The 22,029-nt window shown below is 31.7% G+C and overlaps 1 pseudogene; it reads left to right on the top strand.

The window, feature by feature from the left end:
- The first annotated feature begins 962 nt into the window (after positions 1 to 962).
- The window catches only part of LOC124365473, a 56,769-nt pseudogene continuing 35,702 nt past the window's right edge, over positions 963 to 22,029 (top strand).

The raw sequence follows: 22,029 nt of genomic DNA, 5'->3' as shown, positions 1-22,029 counted from the left end.
ATCTTTTGGTATTGTGTGTTGTATGGTGCAACAAGTGATCAAAATTTACAAAGTATTCTTCACATTCAGAAACAAGCCATTCGTATAATGATTAATCTGGAGGATCGTGAATCGGCAAAGCAACACATTTTCAAACTCTAGGTATTCTTACTGTGTATGGCTTGTATAATATTAGACACTGTGGTGGCTGTTAGGAAAGCTGGGGATAGACTTCCTGTATTGGGATCATCACATGGCTACTTAACTAGAAATCGAAACCAGTTGGCAGTACCAAAATTAAATAATTAGAATTTAAGAGAAAAAACCCATTAGTTGCTGGAGTAAAGTTTTACAATAGTATCCCCGAAAATATCAAAAGCATTCCTAATGTCAAATTGTTCAAATTAAAAATTGAAAGAATATCTTGTTGACAAATCATTATACTCATTTAATGAGTTTTTTTTAAAGCAGTGTGGAATAAACTATAGATTATTGGTTAAATATTAATTATACTTTTGTTTATATACATACTGTTTTAGCAAATTAACTTATGTATTTAGTTCTTAAATCTAAGTTCATACTATTGACACCATATTTGTATATTTATTCTTGTAATGTAATGTGCAAATGGTAAATAAAGATTGTTTTGAATTTGAATTATGTGAGTAAAACTCTTTCTGCACCGAATCAACAAGCCAAATATAAAAAACACTCATTAGAGGTTAGTTCCATAATAATGAACTTCTTAGTAACTTCTTACTGAATCTTTCTTGAGAACTGATTAACTTTGTGTTATCTAAACAATGTTTAGTGATGGCCTTATGGCTTTATATTAAATCTATGACAATTCTCTATGTACACTATGTATTGACTGAGAACAAAAATCTATTGTCTAATACAAAAAAGTAATCCATATAACAAAATAATAAACCTTTTCTATGTTGATGGTATAATAGACCCTATTAATTATGTTGTAGGTAAGTTCTCACCAAGACAATGGGCTCTGTATGGAAACGACTACAGAGGGTGAACAAACGAGCAGCTAAATTTCAGTTCACAGTTTCATACCATCAAATTACAGTTTGAAACAACATCAAAATGGTAAGTCAATTGTGCGTTGCTACATATTATATCCAGTTAAATTTCAGTTTAACATGAGCTGTACCTGCAGCTTTGCTTAATTAATCCTAGTTTATGAATCTAGTTTTTGAATATGTTCTGATATTTTATATAATTGTGAATAGATTTTATTATGAACAAGGCTGGACAGTATAAGATTGTGGTTTTTTTCAAGAACTCCTAAGGCAAAACATTTTGGAGATTTTAGATATGTTTCTATAGTGGACTTATAGTAATAAATTTGTTTATTTACATATTGATGGATTTGACATCAATAGGCGTTCAAAATTGTAAAAAAAAACAAATTATTATAGTAAAAAATTTCTTTTTTCGGTGAAATAAACATAATACTAATTATTTTTGTATTTATACTATTTGAGTTAATAATAATTGTGCCAGAGTGAGAAAATGCAAATTACACAATAAAATACATATCTTTATTATAAACTAATAAATGTGACTGTGACTCTAACATTGTATGAAATAAGTTTATGATTTTCTGGTATTTTTTATAAATGGGGTTTTATAAAAAAAGCAAAACTGTTATTTTCAAAACAACTATAATATATTCTCAACATTTAAAACTGTACACACAGGAAACTTGTCAACTATAAATGTGTGTTTAAATTAAAAGACTCTGATTGGAGCTTCTAGTACTGGTTTTGGAGGACAATTCTATATTAAATTAAAAGTTCCATTCAAACAAATTGTTCATAAACTATTAGATTAATGAAAAATGTACTTGTGTACTATCAAATACAGATGAAGCGAAAGTTTGGATACATTCCTCAAATGGAACAAGAAATCATAATGGCGTCTGGTATAGGGAATCTATAAGGCAGAGCGCACCTTTTAGAAACTACAACAACAGTCTTGGGATTTATGTAGAAGTTTTTCCAAATAGTACCCTTACTATGTTATGAAGGCATATATCCTGATAGAAAAATTAATTTATCTAAATAGAAATTTTAGTACCAGGCCAAAATGTTGTGTAAAAAGTTTTTTGTTTTGATTCGTGCTCCAAAAACTGTGTAAATGGAAAATGTGCAATTTTGTATCTTTTTGGGAAAATAATCATATCTATATTATCATTATTTATTCAAAGCTCTGGTTTTGGGCATTATTTTTTATCTATAACATATTCTACTGAAAATTATACACTTAGGCTTATAAAAAATGTTATATGTGTACAAAATAGTTTTGAATAAGTTTGAAAACCATTGAATTTAAAAATATTTTATTCATGGGAAATGTTATAATTGGATAACTAAAACAATATTTTTTTATCATGATTACAGACAAATTCTTACAGCCTACTTAGAAAAGAAAACTGAAAACATACATGCATGAATATGAGACTGACTTTCAGATAAAATGAACACAACTTTTATTCAGTTTTAAAACTTGACATATGTACACGATTTACAAAATGGCCAGATTTCTTTGCAATAGGCCTATTTACATATGTGTTTTATTAGACAAAGAGGATTGCACCTTATTTGCAATTTAAGCAGAGAGTTCTGGACTTATTCCTGCTCTTCTTCCAATTACCTTCAAATTATAATCACAAGTAAAGGGATACACATAGAATATAAAAATAATATTGATATGAGTTGTAAATCATGAATACATATTAAAAAAAAATGATAAAAGTCCGCGGCAATAGATCGCTCGGCTGGTCTTTTTTGCGTAAGTTCCGATCAGCATTAAATCGCACGGTTGGTCCTAAAAGGGTTTAAGAAATTCAATTACATACTTAGTTAAGTACATTACTTAAATCGTATTGCTTGATCATCGTGTTTAACAATATCTCCCGTGTTTTAGGAAACCAAACCGCTTGAGTATCATATGGACCAGGAGAAGTAGGGAGAGTGTATTCAGAGGCTTTGCCTTGGGAACCAACGATGAAAGATCCCTTGCGAGGATTGGTCGTGTGGCCTGTTGCCAGAGAATAAAGAAATATCTGTCACCTTGTTCAAAGATCCTCGTACACAAGAACTGGAGGACAAAGACTGGACGTTCGTTCTTGAAGACGTAAGTTTTTCTTGTTTTTCATCTGTCTGTAATTAAGATTATTCATGCAGTTAGAGTTTAGATCGATATAACATATTATTGATGTGTGCCTAGGTTGCTACACAACTGGTAAGAGACGACAGCTCGCCGTCGCCAACATCAACACATGCGGAAAGTACGCCAGTGTGGAGTCCACCACAGCATCAGCTGAACCTCATTCTCAAGCCGACCACCAAGAAAATAAACTCGGCTACTTTGGAATTGTACATTGTCATGTGTCTTTTTGAGAGAGGGAAAAAGCAACGTAAGTAATATTTTAGTATATATTTAACTCAATATTGTGAATTTAATCCATATAGTACAAATATGAATCACTAAATAGCTTATTAAGCACTAATCTTAAGAACAGCTGGACAAATTTGGATTCTTTAAAGAAATTTTTTTAGAAATCCGAGGAAGAATTCTTTCCAGGAGAAAAATTGAAAAAGCTCCCCAAAATATTTTGAATTTGGAAAAAAAAATATAGTATTCATTAAATAAAATCTATATTTAATGGATACCAAACAGCTGTTGATACTTTCAGCTGAAATTTGCAAAATCGGTTGAAATATTTCTTTACTTGTAAGTTTTTAAATCAGTAGTGTTAAGGCAGACAGCAAAGATAAGTTACTATCTAACTTTTATTGCAGATTGTGCCAGTGACAAATTTAAACAATTTTAATACATTGGAAATGCTACTTAAAACACTTTTTTAAAATCTACCTTAATGAACAAAGCTGTAAATGCTTGCACATAAAATTATGGTTGGCTTTCTTGGCATTTTTACAGTGGTTTAGTGAAAAAAATAATGGACACTATCATGCTTCAATGATCCAGTCTTTCTCAGATTACATAAGAAAACAAGATTTGACGTTTAAAACCCATTATAAATAATTATTTTTAAATGAACTTAGTAAGGATTTTCCACTCTTCCCCTTACACCAGAGGTAGATTACAAGGGCTGGAAGTAGATGTTTTTTTATTTATATTGGTTTCTAGGCCATAACTAGATATGTATATATTTTCCCGATCGGGAAACAAGGCAAGTTCAACTCTGTGGCTTCGACAATATAATTAATTAAAAACCAGAAATGAACCATCAGACAAACTGTCGCCCAACCAAAATACATGGATGGATATGCACCATCATCAAAGTTGTTGTTGAATATAGAAACTGAGCTCCATGTAAAAAATGTAACGTATCAAGTCAATTCCAGGTCAATTTGTTCTCAAGTATTGTGTGGGCAGACAGGCAGGTAGACATATATACAGAAGAGAAATTTTTCCAGTCCCCGAGAGTGATTGACTTTGCAGGTGCTCAGCCAATAAAAAATAAAATTGGATATTGCAATAATGTTTATCTGGGTACTTTCGTTTACTTTTTCACCATCGTTATTCGTAGATTTATTAATTTTAATTGCAAGAATTGAAAACTTTTGTTAATATGAACTCATTTAAATTAAAATGTTATGGTTTGCTTAAAATAAGTAACGTTAAATATTGTACATAATATGAATTTATAAATCACCAATAATCTAATCGGAACATCAGTGATAAATTAGAGATTTAGCATTGAGATTATGACTTTTTCATTTAGAGATTAAAACAATGATGAAATGTTCAAAATCAATATAGTTATGATGTCCTTTTTAAAAAAAAGTCGTACATGACAAGCAAATCTATTAGATTAAAAATTAAATTAAGACAATCAACCCTTTGTGGTCTCATTAAAAAATCGCACCAACTGTTTCCCAGGTCATATTTATTTTCTGCTTTGTTATTACAGATTTTTTACATTATATAAACCAAATGTTTTTAAATACTTTTTTCTGTAATATTTTGTATTTTCTGTTTTTACAAAATAAAGTTAAGAATTCCAAAAGAGCCTACATATTCTTTGAAAATACTTTGTTTATGGGTATTAATTTTTAAATTAAAAATTCAAATTAATAAAAAGTAATTTTTATTTCACACACATAAACATATGCAAAAAGTATGCCGATAAAGGTAAAATAGCACCAGAATAATACCATTAGGGATATGTTTTTACTCACTTTACAGGTTATTTGAAGTTTTTTTTTTTTTGGTGTGATATTTTTCCTCACATGGGATCCAACCTACGTTGTTCGAGGGGTATTAGAAAAATAAGGTTCCCATGATTTTTTTAAAATAGACAGCCCTATATTTCTACTTAGTGTTATACATCAATTTAAAACTTAACAGTTAAGCTATTTTTCCACCTAATCACCGTTTCTGTCAAAACACTCATGTAGACGATGCTCCAACTTTTCTATCCCCATGTAGTAGAATTCTGCCGCCAATCCTTTAAGGAATCGAGTAACCTCTTCCTTGACTTCATCATCGGTACTGAAGCGTTGGCCACCCAAGTGTTCCTTTAATTTTGGGAATAAGTGATAATCACTTGGGGCTAGGTCTGAGCTGTAGGGGGGATGGGGCACAATAGTCCAGCCAAAATTTGTCAGCAGTTCTTGAGTTTGACGTGAGACATAAAGGTCGAGCATTGTCATGGACAAGCCTCACACCACTGGACAATCTTCCTCTCAGGCGGTTCTGGATCACGCATCACAACGATAGCGAGCTTTATCTTTGAAGGCAGCTAGGCCGGCACTGTTGGATGTAGCGAGGCGCGAGTGGTATGGATAGAGAGAGGGACAGCGGATGAGTAAGACAGTGTTGCCAGATTTCTCCCAACATGTCGCATTCTGTCTTGGCGGCATAGGGAACCTTATTTTTCTAATACCCCTCGTAATTAGGTATATTTGGCCCGGGTCCAGGTTTTGGCCTACTTTTTAGTTACAAAAAATAAAAAAAAAACCAGTGACAATATCTGGTCGACCTATAATCGACAGCCAACCTCAAAGGGTTAATATAGATGCGATGTGCGAGCGCTTCACGGAAATACCACAGTCGATAGTCGGTTACCACAAAGTTTTCAGAAACATGTCATTCTGATTCGATTCAACATCACTATCCCTGTTTTCCTCAATAATTTGTTGTTCATTTTGAATACTAATATCAATGTAAAAGCTATCAAAATTCTTAGTTTATTTTATATTTCATCATCATCGATAAAACTTCTAGTAGAGTCGGCCATGTTTCCAAACAAAACACGAATGCAGACGACATCTGAAATGATTTTCTATTTTTCATTTTCAGTGCCTCCTCTTACATCATAAATAAAGATCAAAGTAGTATTTATTTAACACAAATAGAAGTCCAAAGTAAAAAAAAATCCAGCGACAATATCTGGTTGACTTATAATCGATAGCCAACCTCAAAGGGTTAATATAGATGTCATTGTAAGGTTTGAATGTTGGTATACAGGTGAGCTGTGCCAGTCTGATCAGGTCAGCATAGCGGTTCAAGGATAACCTTCTGAATCTTGTGTCAGCTAGTAACAAGCCAAATGGACAGATATATATTTATTTCTATAAGCTCATATCTATCCTATTTTATTTTTAATTCACGTTGGACGATAAGCGGAGGAAACCTCTTATTGCATTTAGTCCTGAAAAAACCTATACGTTGTTTCTGGAGCGACAGGATATTCAGATTGTGGATAGCGTCCACCTCTTGTCGAGGTCCTATGTTACATCCATCATGAGAATGCATTATCTCGTCATGCCATCGTGGATGTAGAGGGAGGGGGGCAGTGGTCAGGATGTGCAGCCCTTATGTTTGAAATTGGAAAGGTACTAAGGGAGCCCCACCCCTCCTCCACAGTCTAGAATTTTTGTTCAATCATGCATTGAAAGGGTGTAATAAAGGCATTTGAGGCAATTGATTGATACTATACTGTTTAATTTTTTTAGTTATGTCTTCTTTATCAATCTTTTTAAATACTAAAGAATTAATAATGAATAGATTAGTAAGTCAATATTCAGGTACAAGAACAAATATTCAATATAGATACAGTGATAGTCAAACCCTCAGTCGTGTTTTGTGATTGTCTTCCAGTGATGAAGATATGCAGAGTATGGCCAGTTTGATGAGTACCAACAACAACAGCGACATCGCTCCACTCGATGATTTTGATGAAGAAGATGATGGTGAGTATTTATTTTGTTAAATAAGGTCCAAAATAAGAAGTAAACCTCACTAATTGGTTATACAATAAAGATATTTTTCATTTCAATCTCCAGTCGTTATCGGTTAGCCGTTGCTGTAGGTCATACAGATAAGTTATAGCCAAGATTCAAAAAGTAATAAAATTAGAAATATTTTTACTGTGTGAGAGTATGCTTCAAAAGTTTTCAAAGTTTACCAATTTTCATGGAAAATATTGCACATATCAGTGAAATACAACCCATTTATTAAAAAAAACCCACACAGCACTGCATTCAGCATCACAGCTGACAATAACAAGTTTCCATACCAACATTTGAGAAGTTAAAGAGTTTAAAATCTTGCGTTGTTCTCATATAAAAAGTTTAGTTTTTAATTTAGGCTGAATGTAAAGAAGTAAAAATTGGATTGGCAGTTCACTGCTGCATGGTCTTTTTTGTCAGTTATGCAAACGGTAGTTTACTACCATTTGGTCCTAAAAGGGTTTAAATATTGAAAAAAACTGTTTTAATTATTATTTCCAGTACTTGTAGTGATAAAAACAAGCTAATTAGTAGATTGTTTCCGAGAAAAATATGATAAAAAAAAGTTGGGTTGTTAATGAGTATAAACAGTATTATCAGTTTGGAATTAGTTTGATCCTCTAGTTCTCTATATTAAAATTCTAAAGTTAGTATCATTTGCTTTTGTATTTAATTATTACAAATTCAAATTAAGAAGGCGGATTTAAGTGTGCACAGACACACATTCCATACAAACATGCACGCACACTCACACGTTCGTGCATGCGCGCACACACATACACACACACATTGTCTTCCCCTTTCCACATTCCTTTTATAAACATTCATTTAGAGCGTTTTGAAGACAACATTCATAACACCTACTGGTTCATGGTGCCTGTGATTCAAATAATCTGGTGTTACTTTTACTGGAAAATTTTCATTAAATGTTTAATCACTCTTAGACAATAAAGTGTGTTGGTCTGTTTCTACAGAGGGCTCTCTGAAGCACAGCCTACACGAAGTGTCAGATCTGACAAATCAGTTGGATATGCTGACAAACAGCCTGAGCGGGTCAGAGTTCGCAAGTACTCCGATGAGTGGTAAGTGTCTTGCTTCACATTCTTTGTGCTGACTTTCAATACTCAGAGGTCATTACCAGCGAGTCACAAGATGACCCCTAGACCAGTACACAGTGCAGCTGTGTATTGTAGTGGTATCACCTTATTTTGTAGTAGGCACTTATGTCAGTAATTACGTCTGCAACATTAGTGCACACGATTACAGTTAGTCTGAAGAGAGGTGATTAGCACCTTGAATTTGCCGGTATTGCAAAGAGAAGGTCTTCTCGTGACTCACCTACAGTAATAACTCTAGAATGTAAAATTTCAGGCCAAATATTTAAAAATAGATTAATAAAATATCATCAGCTTAGTAAACCTAAAGTGGTTTGCTCCTTTTATTTTCATCTCTTTTATTATAATAAATTTAAAACATAATAAATCATGATTTTTTATTATAAAAGCTGGTATTTTTTATTTTTAAAGGCCTAATTAACCTCACAATGGCTATGCATTTATTTGTTATAACCAAACAAAATACAGGAATTGGTATTTATTGTGCTTAATTTTATTTATTATTTCATATTAACAATGGTAGTACAACTTAATGTTGTAATATCAATAAAATGATTAAAATATTGTTTTATGCTGTGTCCGTAAAATATTAATACGAATATAACCTCAAAATTTATACAATTATGGTTATTTTAACCCTCTTGTACTCGTATCAGTTCTAGACACCTACAGTGCTACTAGAGCCTATTAATTTGTAACATTAACACGGAACACACTACTCCTGGTATCAGAAACTCCCACAGGTTTTGATATTGTTTTAGTATGATTTATTAATCAACCCTAACAATGTAAATACTTTGAATTAAACAATAAAACAAATATACTTTTTATTAATATACTCTTTATAAAACGTCTTTTTTTTCTCCACTCCTCTATTTCGCTGATACATCAAGAAGCATGGATGTTTACAGAACTTTGTTGCACACTGTTTGCAGATCCGGTAGCTTCTGATTGTCTTTCCAGAATTAATAGAAAAATACCACCATATTTATTCCAGTCATCACAAATTTCAAAATCGATTTTACTATTTCGAAGTTTTACAAATTGGCACAGCCATGTTTTCCCCTGAACTAACTAAAATAAAAACAATAAAAGTATTATTAGAGGGTGGAAAAGTATAAAAGTAATCTTCTTGTACCAAAACAACTGCAATCATTTAAAATACTGCTGCTAGAGCACAAAATTTGTCAAAAAAGAATGGTAAAGCAGTGCAAGTCAATCTTGAGTTGTGCATTTTGCAACTATAGTGGAGGGTTACCCTAACTTGTAGAGAATTCAGTATTCTATAAACTCCTTGTACTGCATCAGTCGGCTTGATCGAAACCTCTGAACAAGTTGTTTGCATTCAGTCACTGTTATATAAATTAATAATCTAAAGATATTGTGCAATGAAATGTGGATTGATTAGAAGTACATTCACATTGATATACTACTTGCACATAACTTGAATTAATCTGGTGGTTGATTTCTAATTTAGTTGCAAGTTTGAGAGAAGAACTAACTCCTTTAGCTGGAGACGAGAAAGGTTTTCCTCAGATCAGTGATGTGAACGTGTTGCATCCTGAAGACTCCGGCACTTGCCCTACCAGGTGAGTTGTTGATTGACTGTGTAATTAGCGAGCTTCGCACTGATTGCTAAATTGATTGTATTTGGTGGGCTTCACTCCAATTGAAACAATTTTTATATGGATGCAAAGAACAAGCTGATTGTTGCTTTAAAAGAAAGTTGTTATTGTTTGAACATTTCTATTTATTTGAGGTAAACATATTTTATTCTTTTCCATCCTGAATTTTTTACTTTTTTCAAAAATTAATCAAATCAATCAATTTGAAGGCTCAAGTCAAAATCCGCCTTCAAAACACATACCATAACTTGTGATCAAATCTGACTTGGATGGGTGACGGTTGTGGTAACTTAAAGGTCATATACAAGCTGTGTTTTCAAGTAAGTATCTTCTGTGATAGAAAATAATAATCAATCTTTTTGTAACAATTTTCATTTTTAAGAAGTCCACACTTGTATCTACTTTTCTACACAATTGCCATTAATATTAAGGGCTTATATACAAAAATCAACCTATTTTATAGAAGTTTGCCATCTGATTTAACAGTGACAACACAATAGTGTTGATACATTGTTGTCATCGCAATGCTGGCCTCTAAAATTGTATTCATTTGTAAATACACAAAGTAGTTACTGGGTGCCACCAGACTTGGGTTACATGGATTATAAAATTGTTCCATCAAAATGTTGTGAAGAGGTCTTTAGTTTGTTTTGCTGAATTGGACAAGCGTTTTAATGCAGCGAAATAATACTTTTTTTCGATAGTATTGAACATTTGATAACAGTTTCATAGAGAACAATTCTGTAAACTTGAGGAAACTCGTGTGATAATGAAAAAATTGTAAAACATCTCTGTTCATTTTCACTTTATCATTTACTTTCTCACCAAAGTGACAGTGATCGTTGAGGGTTATCAACTCCATTTCTGTGACCATCGTCTTTTGGACCATCTTTTAAGGCTCTTACATATTCACATGCTATTCCATCATTTATAAGGTTTTGTACGTACACTTCACAATTGCAACAGTAAATTTGAATTGCTTTCACACCTATAGAGCTAAGAAAACAACAGTGCATATTTCACTGTTGACGAGATTCTGAATTGACAAGAGGCATTTTAAATAGGCATAAACATTTGAAAACATGATTGAATTTTACCATAATGGCAACAGGTGAAGGAATGTAGACTGTTGTAACGCAAGGTACGGACAAGAACGCTGCAGCAGCGGAATGTTAAAACGATACTTACTTAAGTAAACATCTCTTACTTTATAAAATAGTCAAAACGGTGGCTTGTGACTTGTTCCATATATAACAACACATGGGTTAACTTTCAACGGCTTTACTACCATGTGTAAGAATGTATTTTGATGTATTAATATCTAATTTCTGTATTTAATTTGGTTTCTGTGTTGTAGTTCCAATTTTTATATCTGCATGTTATGTATTTTTAGGCATACTGTATTAGTATTATAAATACGTTTACACAATTTTACCTAATCGTTAATTTTAGTTTTAGTATTTTTATGGATTGTACATAATTTTATTTCCAAGTATTTCAAAGCTAAACCATTTGTAAAACAGAGTTCACGTTTAATAATTTATTTTAAAGTTTTCCTATTTATACCATAAATGAGCTATATTTTAGTTCTCATCTGTGTTTAAAATTAAAAAACTTATGGTTATATATTTTAAAATCATATTAAAGCATTAGAGCTTTTAAATAATTTGCGTGTATACGTGTAGGATTATTTTTGTTTCAAAAAAGTTTAGAAAAACCATTTGAATTGGGCCCGCTAAGTATAAAATATTATCAGATGTATTTTAATTAAAAAATTTACTTCATACTTCTACAACATAACATTGAGGTAATAATCAATCATAGTAAGTTACACAATATAACATTTTTAGTTATTTTTACAAAACAATACTTTATTTGTTAATAAAATGGTTTTAATATTCTCTGTACAGTTTCATTGACAACCAGCAGCCGAAGAATGTGCGACTTATGTTACAACCCCTCAATTTAAAAGAGGTAAGTGAATGTATAATGTACATAGGAAAAAGAAACATTTTAAGGTTATCTAGTAATTGTAGAAAATAAAAGATTATAAAAATAACCATTTATTTAATGAGAATAATCCTTGAAGACTCTTCGAGCAATTGAAAAATCATTTTTTAATAGTAAAACAATATTTTCCAATATTCTAATACTTTCCTTTCGAAACCAAATACCTCGTCCAAAAAATAAACCATATTGGAAAGGATGATTTTGTTCTAATGCCATATATATATATATATATAATTGCTTTTAAAAGAAGTATAAATTTTTGCTTTTGTTTCACATAAAATTTACTAATGACGAATTTGTAAGAGCAGAGATATAAATCAGTTTTATATCTTACTGTTACTTACTTTATACTTACTTAATATATTACTGTTCCCAAATTGAACGAAATACATTATTCCTACTTTATTTATAAAAGTGGTTATAATTTTATAGAAGTATTTTTTGAGTTGTAATACAATTACAAATCAAGAGAATCATATTTTTTAATGATGCAATGAGCTATGGAGTGGAATAAATATTCTTTCCATTTATTGTTCAAGTCAGTATTGTTATCTGTTCCTTTGTTATGGACAGTGACCAAGTTATCAGTACAACTTTGTTATCATTTTGTTTTAACGATGATTCACTCATTATATAGTCATAGGAGATAACCGACCACGAGTCTGTCAGAGTCAATGACTTGAAAAATATTCAAAAGTTAACTAAGGTCATTGTATTGTATTCATTATGTACAAGCTCACAGTATTGTGAAAGTTGGGTACTGTTTGTATGTAGCATCACTTTATTAATTTATCTTAATCAATAATCAATGTGTTTGCATGTACCTTAACACAAACCTGGTTATCATATACTAGTTACCCCTCTCGAACTTGAATAATCTCAGTAAAAATCATATAACCTTTTTTTAGGTTGCGTTGTGTGTCAACAACGTAGTTTTATATTGCGCATCATATTGTAGTTTGCTGATTCCTGTGGTATTTTAAAAATAAGCCTCACCAGCAATTTACATTTTATTTGCTATAGTTGTATTGTAGCCTCGTCAAACTCATTCTGGTTTTAACCCCCCATGGTTTATTTGACAGCAGCAATAATTTAAACAACAAGATTTATTTTTTCCAAGGTTTCCTATAACACTGATGACTGTGAAATGGCTAAGTATACAATTATAAAGTAAATCATGTGTATTAATTAATGGAGAATGAGGGTTATATTTAAAATTCTGTTGTGTATCGGAGATTTTAGTTTGGTTCTGGGTGTTAGAAAGAAAGATCGTAGATTCAGTACAACTTATATCACACATGCAACACCAATTCATTGTTCTGGTGTAATTTGTAAATCTAGACTCAATAATTAGGATTAGTCACAAGCAGCAGCCACTTTTACTTTATTATCAATTTTCCACAGCAGGGAGTATTTTTTGAGTATTTGTTTCAGTAAAAAAAATCTGTTTTGAAGATCCCCTCCCCCGGCCAAAAGGCAAACAAGTGGTTTTTCCAAAAATGTTTTCACATTTGGGTGGAATTAGTATCAAGCTTTACCAATTAAATTGACCTGTTGTGATCACATCTTGTATGTATGTATAGTTTGTTAAAACCATATATTACAAAAAATTTAATTTGCCATGTTGATTTGATTTTGCAAAATTTGATTTTGTTCAATTGTTTTAACTTTAAAAATGAACATGTACAGAAAATGTAGGACATTTTATATATTTATACACCATTATGTAGATCATTAACAAAACAGTGATTAATTCATAAAGCATCACTTTGTGTAATTAAACAGGCTCCTTTCATAAAAGATTGAATTTAAATTTTTGGTGAAATTAAACTGGTGCCATGATAGAAACCATACTGATATTCACTGAGATTGTATTATTGTAATTGTTAGTCACATGGCTGTTCACATCACTGTCTCTGTCTGCGTGTTGTTCACACATTGTGGCAAAAACCAATAAAGCTACTTTCCACGTAAATATATTTATGTACTCTTAGTAAATGTAAATTTTTACTTTACAGTAGATTGCTCAGTTATTTTGATATAAAAATTTATTTTTTAATTTTTTTTAACCGTCAGTTTGTTTTGTTTTTAAATTTCTGTTAACATGGAAGACGGAATTATTTATGTTTTACTCAGAGTAAAACAAATTTTACTACTTAACTTGTTATGTAAGTAAAGAAAAGTTTAGTACAAATTGTTCATTTTGTATTAATTGTGTAATAAATTGCTGCCAATGAGTCAGATTCACCTAAAGTAACCGTTTCCTTAGCCAATTAGTGAACTTTTAAATATATTATTTATTACTTATTATTTATTTATTCCCAAATGTATATATGTATTTTTAAACCGTTCATTTTAGTGGTTTAGGCAGAAAAAATGTCATGCAGAGAAAGATTAATGTTCAGTGTTTGTTAATGAAGGGAATGGAAGGAGTTTCTCTTCAAATATCTGTAATGATTGTAAATTCTATTTTGAATTGTATCTCAAGTACTAATAAATAAAACTTATCAGTGTTAGAGAGAGTTACATCGTAATTCACTTAACTTGTCTACATTTATAAGGTAAGCTAAATGATTTAACCACATGTCTTTAGAAATCCAGTATAAATGTTATCTTTGAATAAGGTTGTAAAATGAGGTGTTCTCATTCACATGCGGTCAGGATCTACTGTTTGTTTTAGGCCGAGGAGAGCCAGCCCCAGCCTACCAAACTGCAGGACAGTACGCCAGGTCAGGACCTGCTGGAGTGGTGCAAGGACGTGACCAAGGACTATCCTGGGGTCAAAGTCACCAATCTCACCACCTCCTGGAGGAACGGCCTGGCGTTTTGTGCCGTCATTCACCATTTTCGTCCAGATCTCGTGTCAGTGTTGCTGCAGTCTCAGTCCTAAATTATACTATATTTATCAGTAGTTAAATAAATTTAAAAAGTTTAGAAATCGTCCTAATTTGTAAAATATAGAGATTCAGTCCAGGGTGAGTTATCCTCTATCTGAGTATTTTAAGAACGGATCATTCCTGGAGTTGCAGTTTCAGGATGAAGGGATCATTTGAATTTCATTCACTGTTTTTGAAGATATTTAAAAATTTACATCATCCGTACAAAAAAAGTTGATAAAAAAAGTAGCAATATTAGTGCCATATGACAAAATTAGCAGACAATTGTTTTTTACACATTGTCCCGAATCATTTAATATAATACAATTTCTTTATTATCTTTCATCACATGACTCAAATATACAAATCATAACCCAAACAATATTACATAAAGTATAAAACAAAATATACATACTGTACCAAACTATGAACAACAAATTTACTTGCTTAAAGTTATATTACAAGATTATTATATTGATTATAATATGTAATATTAATTTATCTTTTTACAATACAATATGAACAAACAAAAAACCATTTTTATTTAAGAAAAATGTGTTGGAATGTTAATTAAATAGAATTTTAAAACCATCACTCATGAATGAGTAAAGAGAACAAATAGACCTTCTAAGGGACATATTTGTACCTTGATCGAAGGCGGTAGTTACCAAGTTTCTATATGAAACACAAATTTTGAAAGGAAGAAGTGACACACATTCACAAACACACAACACTATATATTAATTATGTAGTTTTTTATAACTAAAAAAAGGCAACTATTGATAGATTTGAAACATGGGCTCCAGATCATGATGAGTAAAAGAGATTAACCATTTCTTGATTTTGTTCTTAATGTTGATGCAAGATAGATTGATCTTGATTTTTAGATTTCTAGAGTTCTAGATTTGGGTCAGTTTGATTCATTGCAATTGATATGGGATGAATTAAAACCATACAATAGGATCAGTTGTAAGTATTTTTAAAAACTAGAATCAAATTTAGTTAGTTTATAAAAGAGAGCTATACATGAACTGAGATTTGTGTCGGGTCTATGGTGAAATAGGTTGTATGCTGCCCAAACAGTGGTAAGAGATGTGATAAAGATGGGCAATTTGATTTACCTCTATTATCAATTAAATACTCTAAAAGGTATATTTATTTTATAATAGTATGAAATATAAAATAAGCATTAAATTGATTTTACAAATATAAACTAGACTTATATCAGAAGGTCTGATAGGCAGTCTGATTTATTTTATTCTGCTTAATGTACTTCAAAATTTTAAACACCTACCTAATTTAAAGATATGGAGTTGGAAAAAATATTGAATCATTAACATTGTTTTTTTTTGTTAATAAGGAAAGTTTACATGTGCAGCAAATAACAGTTGTCGTGGTATCTTAACGATGCTAGCCGCTTGTGGTTATCAGTGTCTGTTTTCAAAGCGTAATTGTCTGTTGTTTACTGTCTGAACTGTACAAAACTTCAAGAATTCAGAAAGAATTAATACTGTTTATTTGTTAAGAAGATTTTTTTATCTGTTTTAGACAATAATATTGCTGCTTTCATCAATTTTTGTAAGATATTTTTCCAGATTTTATGTTGAGATTAAAAATTGAAGATCTTTATTAGTCTTTGGTGAGGTACAACAGTGCAATTGACTTGATCTGAATTATAAATAACAACCCAAACGTACAGAAACACATAAATATATGTAGGAACACATTGTACACTAAATAGTCTCCACAATAATAACCAGACAAACTACCAACAAATTCAAATAAAAACTTGTCACCATATTACATTAAACATTCTGTGTTTATTAAATAAACATAATAAATATGCTGTTAAAACTTCCATGTTAAAAGTATTGTGAATTTATAGCCAAGACAGTTAGCTTATTAATGCTATGTTCAGTAACTTAGTTGGGGGTACAATATTTTACAGGTATTTAAGAGAACCAAGATCTTTCTACTGAAAAAGGAGCAATATATACTCTTGCCAAAAAATTTAGATTTTAATTTCTTCTGTCCTATACATACGAAAACAGCCATTTTTGGTATCTCAGCCCAACTCTTTGAACTAAAGTGCATAATTATGAAACAAATTATTTTAAAAATTTATCTTATGTTTTTAAAACGGGAGAATTGTATGATGTAATGAAATTGTTAAACTGTTAACGACTAAATTTAACCATTTAACTTCTGTAGACAACAATTCGTATTGCGGAGCCCATGGCACTGTTCACTTAAAATAAAATTTAACAACATTTTACGACAAAAACTCCTAAAAATGGAAAAAAAAATACTCAGTGCAGGAGGGTCCTAGTATGTAACTAAACCCGGCACACGGGTTGTCACCGCGAATCCAGGAACGCAACGGTGAAAGGGTTAACACAGGATAATATGTTTGAATAGTGACTTAACATTTTTGCTATATATGCTGTCTTAAATGATAGACACTATAAGGACCCTAGAAAGCATAATTAAAATCTTAGAAAATGACAATAATCTAGGTTATCAAGAAAAAACCAATACAATAAAAACTGCGGGAAAATCCTCATACCTACATTCTTCCCCTCCTCTTGAGGGTAGTCCCAAACAGCAAACCCTCCCTGTTGCTAACAAATGGCAGAAAGTTTCTACAATTTGCGATCGTAAGCCACGCAATTATCACCACACAAATAAGAAAATAATAGAACCTGACTTTACTTCAAAAAATCCTTATGATGTGTTACAAAATGATTTTGTATTTGACAAGTCTGTTGAACAGGACTGTAACAGTGTAAACACCTCAAATGTCAGCCAGCGTTCAGGCCTAAAGAAAGCTAACTCAGTACAAGAAAAACCTCTCCACAAGTACAAAACCGTCAATAGCACAAGAAAACAAAAAATGCTTGTATGTGCTGATAGCCATGGGCGCAACTTAGCTTTTCACTTGAACAAACAATCAAAATCATTCGAGGCCGTTGGTTTCGTTAGGCCTGGGGGTTTGGCTGGGCAGATATTAAATTATGATAACATTGATGGGGAGGAATTAGGTTCTGAGGATGTTCTAGTAATAGCATGTGGGTCAAATGATGTGGCTCATAATGAGGCTGAGAGAGCACTCGGTCCAATTTGCAAAACATTGAAAAAATACAGTGATACCAGAATAATACTACTAGATTTACCTTTTAGGCATGATTTAAAGGGATGGTCCTGTGTTAATAAAGAAGTCATAAAATCAAATACCGCACTTGAGAATTTAAGTAAAAAATTTCCTAATGTTTCTCTGGTCAAGATTAGTAAAGCAGATAGACTTTTCCACACAAGGCATGGAAGACATTTGAATCAAATGGGAAAAGATTGGCTTGCAAAGAGAATCTGTGAGGCACTGATCAAAATAACTGAACCGGAACTGCCCTTGTCCCAGGGCACAGACAATGACCAGACGACAGGATTACTGCCACCTTCAGCACGAGTAGAAGATCACAGCAACACAGATCACAGTATGCTGCACAATGAGACCATCAACTCTACCATTGCTGCTGGTGTCACGGACCTTACATCAAGCCCAAAGCTACTAGTTGCGGAAGAAGAGGAGGAAGAGGCATCTTTAGGAAGATTCTCTAGCGTCAGCAATAACCAAGAAACCTACACTTTAAACTCAAGTGTTTGGCCTCCTTTAATACAAAAGTGACAAATAACAATGGTTATAACATAAGTAGAGGATGTAACTATGTGTACAAGGAAAAATTAACGGAATTTTGTACATTATCAGTGGATGCTGTAGACAAGATTTATAATGCTGATGGTTACGAAAACTATATTGATAATTTAGAAATTTTAGAGAATACTTTTGTGAACAAAACTAATTGGATAATGCATTATAATGTACAGGGTCTTATTTCTTTGGCTAAAATAACAGAATTACAAATATTTGTAAATAAATTTCCTGTAAGAATAATTAGTCTCAACGAACATTGGCTTAACAAAACTCAAATATCAAAATTAAATTCTTTGGAATGTTTTGAATTGGCTTCTCATTATATTAGAGAGAATGGTATCAGGGGAGGTTCTTGTATTTTAGTTAGAAAAGGCATGCACTTCACTGCTAGGGATGATCTGTTGATATCTCTAAAAGAAGATTTTGTTTTTGAGAGCTGTTGCATTGAAGTTTCTGGATCCTGTCATGAGAATTTAATAATTGTTTCCATTTACCACAATACAAATGTTTCCAATGTGGATCAGTTTCTCTTGAAACTTGAGAAGCTATTTAGGGCACTTAAAAAGGAATCTAAAAGGAAGAAGATCTATATTATGTCAGACTTCAATATTGACACTTTGGAGTCCTGTAGAAATTACAATATAAGAAACAGGTTTATTAATTTATTGTCTGCATATGGTTTTGTAAATAATTTTAAAATGCCAACCAGAGTGACGAAAGAATCTAGATCTTGTATAGATAACATTACCACTAATAAGAGAGTTAATGAAAGTAAGTTGTTAAATATTGAACTAGGATTGTCTGATCATAGGGCTTTGTTGATGTCTATTGAATACAGAAATGACTTGTCAGCACAACACTTTTCGACAAGAAAAAGAATTTTTTCAACTCAGAATATGGCTTGTATGGTAGGCTCTGTTAGTAAGAGTTCATGGAAATTTTGTGAGTTTAGCACAGCACAAGAGAATTTTAATAGGTTTCTAGATAGTTTTAAAACATGTTTTGAAGTTTCTTTTCCTTATACATCTGTCAAATTTAAATGTGGTTCCCAAAGTGCATTTAAAAATAAGAAATGGGTTACGAATGGGATAATTGTGTCAAGTAAGAAAAAAAGGGCTCTTCACAAAATGGCAAAATATAGCAATGATGTAAATTTTAAGAAATATGTAAAAGATTATAAACATATTTTTAAAAAAGTTTGTGCTGCTGCTAAAAGAATGTATAATTGTAAATATATCAAAGATTCTGAAAATAAAAGCAAAGCTGTGTGGAATGTGATAAAAACTGAATTAGGTATGAATACAATTAAAAAATCTGACTGCATGAATCTCAAGGTACAAGATGAAATGTATACAGATGCTAAGCATATTGCACATTATTTCAATACAATGTTTGTAAATATAACTAAGAATATTGGTGCCAAACCACAGATCAATTCAGCTGTTCAGCTACTAAGTAACGTTTCTTGTAATAAACAAGCCTCATTTGTATTTAAGTGTGTTTGTGCTCAAGAGGTTTATAGTGTCATAATGAGTCTGAGAGACACGAAGTCTGTAGCATGGGATGAGATCCCAGTGGGAGTGCTCAAAGCTACTGCAATGTACATCTCACATCCTCTGGCTTTGATTATTAACCAATCATTCATGTCTGGTGAATTTCCCATCCAACTGAAATATGCAGATGTAAAACCAGTTTTTAAAAAAGGTGAAAAACAGGATCCAAACAATTACAGACCAGTCTCCATCCTATCCAGTATCTCCAAAGTCTTTGAAAAAATAGCACACAAACAGTTATGTAACTACCTAGAGAGTAATAGTTTTCTGTGTAAAAGTCAGTATGGTTTTCGCTCTGGCCATAGTACAGTTGAGGCTGCCTCTAATATGGTTGAGCAGATCCTGGGGGCTTTGGATGGGTCACAGAGTACTGCTGGTGTATTCTGTGACCTCTCCAGGGCCTTTGACTGTGTAAATCATTCCTTACTTGTTAGTAAACTAAAATTTTATGGGATTTTGGGCAACTCTTTAGCATGGTTTCAATCTTTTCTTCATGGTAGAAAGCAAAGAACGCTAATCAACAATAATGGCATTAAAAGTATATCATCATGGGTGAATATATGTGCTGGTGTACCACAGGGGTCCATTCTGGGCCCTTTGTTGTTCATTATCTTTATAAATGACATGCCACATAATATTAGAAATGACCTGATTTTGTATGCTGATGACACAACATCTCTGGTAAAATGTAACAGGGAGCAAGATTTAAAATTAGAAATAATTAATTCCCTAATAGACTTAGAAAAATGGTTTACTTGTAATGGGCTCGCATTAAACAGTGATAAGACACAAATTGTAAAATTTCAGACTGTACAAAATAAGGCTATGTCCAATTTTAATATAGATTTTAAGAACTCGGTGATTGTTACAGTAAATACCACTAAGTTTTTGGGGCTAGTTATTGATAAGAATCTTTCTTGGAGACCACACATAGAACTGCTAAATAAAAAACTGAGCTCAGCTTGCTACCAAATGTACACATTGAGAGAGCTGGTTGATATTAAGACTAGGCTCATAGTTTATTATGCTTGCTTTTTTTCATTGGCACAATATGGGATCCAAGTGTGGGGATGTAGTTCAGGTATTTTCTCTGTTTTTAAAGCTCAAAAGAGATATATTAGAACCATGCTATTTTTGAATCAGAGAGATTCATGTAAAGATATTTTTAGAGATATGAAAATATTGACCATTCCATCATTGTATATCTATAGCTGTTTAATATTTATTCATAATCGCCTAAATTCAGAAACTATAATTCATCATGAACATCAGTATGGCACCCGTTTTAAAGACAATCTGCAATTTCCTCTTCACAAATTAACATTATTTGAAAGCTCTCCAAATTATATGGGAATTAAATTTTACAACAAATTACCTCTACATGTAAAGCAGCTAACACTGTTCAGTTTTAAAAAATCAGTGAAAAGCTTACTAATTAATAAGGCCTATTATAATATTTCTGAATTCTTGCAGGACAATCTGCAGCTTGTGTAGTTTTAGTGAATTTGACAAAAACATTGTTAATGTATGAAATGTTGTACAAACTGTTTTTACCATATAGTATGTATTATTGACAAGCAACCTGTTCACACAAACATGTATAGTTGTATAACTGTGGATGTTATGTTGCAATAAATTTCTTGATTCTTGATTCTTGATTCTTAGTAGTGTATTTTTTCCAAATGTGACAGTGTAAAACTGAAATATTTTTGTTTATATAACACTGTTTGTGTAATTAAAAAAAAAATAAAAATAACTTTATAATAGAGTAATGAAATGTAATCTTAAATTTTTAACATATATTTATAAATATAAACTGCATTAGAAATTACATTTATGAACATGCTTTAATTTTCAACATTATCGTTATTAACATAAAAAC

Source organism: Homalodisca vitripennis, chromosome 6 (genome assembly GCF_021130785.1).
Source record: "Homalodisca vitripennis isolate AUS2020 chromosome 6, UT_GWSS_2.1, whole genome shotgun sequence".
Taxonomy (NCBI): Eukaryota; Metazoa; Arthropoda; class Insecta; order Hemiptera; family Cicadellidae; genus Homalodisca; species Homalodisca vitripennis.
Note: the sequence above shows the minus strand (reverse complement) of the source record. Positions and strands in the feature narration are given on the sequence as shown.